Genomic DNA, 6,301 nt, shown 5'->3' with positions numbered 1-6,301 from the left:
CCGTTTCAGCCAAAGGAAGAGGGAAAGAGGGAGGTCAGTGAAGGAGTCTATACAATGGCTCTACAAAGCAGATGGCGTTGGGTAAAGCCACCCCTGGTAAACCACCCACAAAGCAGGTGCTGTACTGTAACACTCCATAGACATTATCTCAAGTCCACTGAACAGATTTGCAAACTTGTTTTCCAGCATTTGGTGGGAAAAATTGCTCAGCACTTCAAAGCAGATTAGCACTTCCAGAACATAGCTATTGCTGCTTTGCAGCAACTGAGGCCTATCTGATTGGCCTTTTTTTTTGTTTTCTTTTTAAAGAAAGATTTTTGCTACAGGGCACATGCACTTGCCAGAGAGACAGAAAGTGTGAAATCATCCACCCACCCTCCTCCAGGGATGGCCATTCCACAATCCCTTCTCAATTCTCCTCTTGGGATTTTGGGCATGCATGCATACACACCCAGTGTGAGTTGTTCTTTTGTTTTGTTTTTGGAGAGGTTTTTGCTATAGGGTGTGTACGCTTGCCAGAAAGACAGAGACAGAAAGACAGAAAGCAAGAAATCACCCCTGAGGGGATGGTCAAGCCACAATCCCTTCTCCTCTGTTCTCTTCTTGGGATCTTGGGCATACGCGCACAAGTGCCCAATGTGAGTTTAAGCCACCAGGTCTGGGACTCGAATCACGGTCAACTACATGGGAGTCCAGCGACATAGCCATTATGCCAACTTCTGGTCCCCAGTGTGAGTTTTTAAGTCACTGGGTACAGGACTCGAACTGTGGTCAACTATGTGGGAGTCCAGCAATATAACCATTACACCATCTGCTGGCCCCTGATTGGCCTTTTTAAAGATATCAACCTGTGAGCTATCCATGCCAAATGTGTAACAATTATGCCAAAAGACATCTAGCTAGCATGTCACATACATGGAGAACATGCTTAAGGATCCACTATGATAGGAACCATTTCATTCTCAAAAAACATTTTTTCTCTTCTTTCTGTTATTGGTAATTCTGAATGTTAACTGTTTTTTTTACCTGGGGTCAAAAGTACCTAAGTATATGATTATGAGTGGTAAAATAAGGGAAATTAGGTATTGGCAGTTTATTTTTGTTTGTGAATTTTTTAAGTAAATGTGGGGATATAAAACATTAATGCAAGTCAAAATGTTTCAGCAATTCAACTTTGTAACAATTGTAAATAAACCTGTTTAATCTTTCTGGGCAATGACAGCAATTTATTTATATATTTACACATATATGTGTATGTGTGTGTGTGTGTGTGTATAAATATTTTTGCCATAGGGCATTTGTACTCACCAGAATGACAGACAGAAGGAGAGACAGGGAGAGAGGGAAAGTGAGAAATCACTACCCAGGGTGGAGGATGGCTATGCCACAATCCCTTCTCCATTCTCCTCTCGGGGTTTTTGGTATGCATGCACACATGTCTGGCATGTTTTTCAAGCCATCAAGTACAGGACTTGAGTGGAGTCAGCCATGTGGAACCCAGTGCTTTAATCACCTTGCTACCTGCTGGCTGGCCTTGGACTTTTCTCTTTGTTTATAGATATTTTTACTATAGGGCACGTGTGCTCACCAGAGGGACAGAGAGAGAAAGTAAGAAATCACCTCCCCGCCATAATTCCTTCTCCTCCATTCTCGAAGGATCTTGGACATACATGCACACATGTATGCATGTTTTAAGTCATCGAGTCCAGGGCTTGAACTGTGGTCAGCTACATGGGAGCCCAATGACTTAACCATTGTACCATCTGTGGGTCCAAAAACTATACAAATTTTAAGTTGGGACCTAGAACAAGGGTCTAGCTCTGCCTACCTACCCCACCTGCCTCTTTCTTTCTTTCTTAGATGAAGAAAACATTAACTTAACCAAACTTATGTCAATTTGTATTCTCCAGGAAGCAGGTGCTGAGATAGAATTAGAAAGCCAATTGACTTATTGTGAGGAAAACTGATGGGGGAAAAGGGGAGAGAAAAAAAGAGTGAGGTAAGCCTCAGACCACAATATAGCTGTGAAGGGAGAGACAGACTGAAGCAGGGTGGAGTGGACAGTCTTCAGAGTGTGGTAAAGCTCAGAAAGTCTCTGCTAGGCTAATATGAAATGCTGAAGATTTTCCATTAAGGAGGCCCAAATGGGGAGATGGCCCAGCTCTAGTAGCCATGCTGTGCTGCCTCTCACTGGAGAGTGTGGCCTCAGCATGAATGTGGGGATGCAAAGCATTAAAGCAAGTCAAAATGTAAAACGCCCTGATGCTGGGAACCAGCAGTTAGCGTAATGGCTATGTCGCTGGACTCCCACGTAGTAGACCACAGTTCGTGTCCCAGACCCGGTGGCTTAAAACTCACACCAGGCGCGTGTGTGTGCATGCCCAAGATCCCAGGAGGAGAATGGAGGAGAAGGGATTGCGGCGTGGCAATCTCCCCTGGGGGGGGATTTCTCGCTTTCTGTCTCTATGTCTCTCTCTGTCTGTCTGGCGAGCACATGTGCCCTATAGTGAAAACCTCTCAAAAAAAAAAAAAAAAAAAGAAACCAAAAAAAACGACCCGATGCTGTGGCAGCGATCAGATGACTATACCTCTCCGGAGGTTCTCTCTTGAGAACTTGAGGGTGGGCCATTCACTCCCATTACTGCCAGGATCCACCCCTCACACAGCAGAGATCTATTTCTCCACCCATCCCTGGGGGAGAAGCTCCTCCATTGTTCCTCTGAGTCTCTTCTCCTGAGAGGGAAGTTAGAAACGGGAGCTCTGTGGGGCAAACTACAGTCCCCTTGGCACTGCAGCAGGCATGTATCATCTCCCTCTTCCACCCTCTGTTCTCAAGTAACCTTGCCCTCAGTTATTAACATGACAGAACTTGGCAGTCTATCCAATGGTGTAACCTAATCATCACTCTGAGGCATCTGAGACCCTCGTAACCATGACCTTCCAAGGCAAGAGTTGTTATGTATGATTTGTGTAGGCTATAGTTATAATGGGGTACTGAATACTAAGTACTCAGTGCTAAGGAGTACTGAGGAGCACCTAGATGATTGACTTGCTCTCTACATATATTCCTCCGTGTCTCCATTGTATTAAAGCTTCTCTACCTCCACCTACTGATTCATATTAATCACCCTTGTCAGGATGGTGACTCTTCTCACCTACTGGTCCTGGATAAAACGAATTCAAAATGTTTAGATGGCATATATAGTTCAAGGAACTGTTGATCTATCCCCTGGCAAGAGTCTGTCCACTCTGGGGACAAGGACTTCTAACCCTGTCCTGTTAGACAGGAAACACAAATTCTTTCAGAAGGTCATTGAGAATAACAATACATAGGGTCATTCCTTCTCCTACCCCTTAGTTCCTAGATCCATACATTGTTCTTATCGGGAGCATAGCTCTGTACAGAGATATCCAATTTAAATATATTTATTCTGCATTCTAAATGATAGCACCCCACTTTTTCAGACTATTGCTTATAAGCTGGTGCCTCAGCTGGTCAATGGCCATTGCAATGCACGGTGAGGTAGGCTGCCTCTGGGTGGTGATCTCACTTGTGGGTTGCATGACCCCAGGCCTACTTGTCACTTTTGTTGCTGTGAGGTGTGTCCCCTGATTAGCTACTATGTAAGATTCCATGCTTAAGGATCAGGCCCCTCATAAACTTCTGGGTACTGGTACTGTCTGAGGCTCTGTCAGTGAGAAAAGCAAACCTACACTCAGGATAGATTTCTGTCTCTCTGAGAAACTGCAGGCCCTTCCAGAACAAAAGGAGCCCAATGTGTCAACTTGCCACCAAGTGGCCTGTTAATTTCTTGGAGAAATATGACCCTTTCAGAGTTCAGCACTGGTTTCTGTTGCTGTAAAAAATCTAATCTTAGAGGAAGCAACAGTGAGATAGAACTTGTAAAATGAAAGTTTATGCTATTGTGCCCACAAGTGGCCTTCCTCTCTGCCACTCTCATCATTTCACTCAGGTGCCCATGATGCCCAGTGACAAAGAAGAGTTCAGTTGACTGAGTCATTTTGTCTAGTTGGTTATTCAATGTCTCTTCCTCAGTGGGTGCTTTGGTAAGTACTACATGTGAAAATGCTCATATTTTGTGTTTGCTCTCATATGAGTCCTGGCTTTACTAAAGAGGCCTGTCCCTGAATATAGGGTTTGTCTCTTGCCCTCTGAAACACATATTTCTGACCAAGGTCTTCAAAATACCAGCCATATACTTAGTCTATTGAAGCAATGGATCAATGTGATATTCTGCAGGATGTCCAGATGGTTCAGATCTCTTTGGACTATATTAAGACAGAGGGTGGGCGAGCTAGCAGAGGCCTGGTACAAAATTGTAAATGAATATTGTTGTTCATTCCAAGGAATGTGAACTATTTCTGATCCTATTTTCCATCTATATTTTTTCATCCTACTTTACTCTCTTTAATCTCTGCTATGGCAACTTGAGACTTTTACCTTTGTTCATCAACGGGGCACTGCTTTTTCTGAACTTTGGAATGCCACGTAGCAATGTGTTAGTCTCATTCTTTAGGGGCCTTGCCAAAGTGCTGAAATCCATGTCTGAGAAAGTGACCCCACGTCAACATATTCTTGCCTCTCTACTTTTACCTTCCAGTCTCTTGGCTGATCACCCTCAGCATCCAGTGCCTTGGTACTCCTCTGCTCCTGAAAGTATATGCCAGGCAATTCTTGCAAGTCCCTTTGGGTATAATCTATTTTTTTTTTCCATATCAGGTGCAACATATTCCTGGGACCTGAATCTAGTTAGTGGTCCAGCAACAAGAAGCAGCTCATGGTCAGGGAAGGAAGGGCAGGTGCTTCTGCAGTCTTTTTGCATGAGAGAAGACTAGATCCTAAGAAGGTGGCATGGACCACCTTTGTAAGCTCTGTATATTTAGGAAAATCACTCTTTGGAGGGACCCATCCATGACTGCATCCCACGTTTCATAATCTCAAGTTTTTCCAACCAGAGCACTGACCTCAGTAGAACAAACCACTCTGACCAAGCATTTAGAAGATTCTGGAGACTGATGACTTTTCAACCTTGTTCTTACTCCTCATGTTGTTCTCTTTCCCCAGGAAATAGGGGGCTCTTTGTAAGACATCAAAGAGACCTCTGGCGTGCTCGCTTCGGCAGCACACATACTAAAATTGGAACGATACAGAGAAGATTAGCATGGCCCCTGTGCAAGGATGACATGCAAATTCGTGAAGCATTCCATATTTAAAAAGAGAGAGAGACAGAGAGAGAGAGAGAGAGGAGACCTCTGGCTCTCCTACTCGCCTTGAACTATTTAACAGCGTTTGACTTCTCACTGTCACTCCGTAGGGAATCTCCAATACCACTCTCCAGAGACCCCAACCTCTATAACTTTCGAATGATGAACCATTGCACTGGCAACATTCATTTTTTCCAGATGTGCCTCATCTGTGGTGAATTTCTTTTTAGCAGTTAGCTGCCCTGTTGTACCAGGAGCCAGGTATGCCTCACATACCCCTTGGTTTATGGTCCTCCTTGCCAGGCAGCGATGAGTGATCCATTCTCAAAATTCTGCCTTACAACAGCAGTCTGTTAATCACTCCTGGTGTAGCTGCGTTATTCTAAGTTTTCCAGGATGTGGAAGCCAAGACAGAGTTAGAAAAGTGAGCAATTAGTTCAGATGGTGTGCATCATCAACACAACACTCTGTGCTATTAGGCCCTCATGGGAAGATCCTGGGTTTGCATCCTAAGGTCTTCCTGTACACACCAGTACACGTGCAGGCACCTGTTGTCTGGGCTGGCTGAGGCTGGTTGGTGGCAGATCGCAGGGGGGTTAGGGGTGTCTGTCTGTCTTTCTTTCTCTCTAAAAAAATAAATAAATAAACCCTTAAAAAAGGATGACCAGGACCAGCAGATGTCTGGTAATAGTTAATGTCACTGGACTCCCACATGGTTGACCTCAGTTTGAGTCCCAGACCCAGTGACTTAAAACTCACGCTGGCACATATGTGTGTGTGTGTGTGTGTGTGTGTGTGTGTGTGTCCAAAATCCCAAGAGGAAAATGAAGGAGAAAGGACTGTGGTATGGCTAACACCCCCAGATAGTGATTTCTCCCTTTCCATCTCTCTGTCTCTACAGTGAATGTGTGCACACTATGGCAAAAATCTCTGGGGTGGAGGGAAGGATTACCATGGACTTATGCAGGGACTAGCCTGTGAAAGACAAAGAAGGAATGCGCTAAGTGGAAGAACTTCAGAATGTGGTGAAAGAAGGAAAGATTATATAGAAAAAGCTCTGGGAAAAAGCTCTGGG

At 44.4% G+C, this 6,301-nt stretch overlaps 1 non-coding gene across 1 annotated transcript; it reads left to right on the top strand.

Annotated features, from left to right (window-relative positions):
- The first annotated feature begins 5,128 nt into the window (after nt 1-5,128).
- Nucleotides 5,129-5,235, top strand: LOC114008544 (U6 spliceosomal RNA). The gene has a single exon (XR_003550060.1). It is a non-coding gene; the product is annotated as a U6 spliceosomal RNA (small nuclear RNA).
- Nucleotides 5,236-6,301: the final 1,066 nt, after the last annotated feature.

The sequence above is a fragment of the Tupaia chinensis genome, unplaced genomic scaffold (genome assembly GCF_000334495.1).
Source record: "Tupaia chinensis unplaced genomic scaffold, TupChi_1.0 Scaffold000354_1, whole genome shotgun sequence".
Classification (NCBI taxonomy): Eukaryota; Metazoa; Chordata; class Mammalia; order Scandentia; family Tupaiidae; genus Tupaia; species Tupaia belangeri.
The sequence above is the reverse complement of the archived record's forward strand: the minus strand, read 5'-3'. Positions and strand labels throughout refer to the sequence as shown.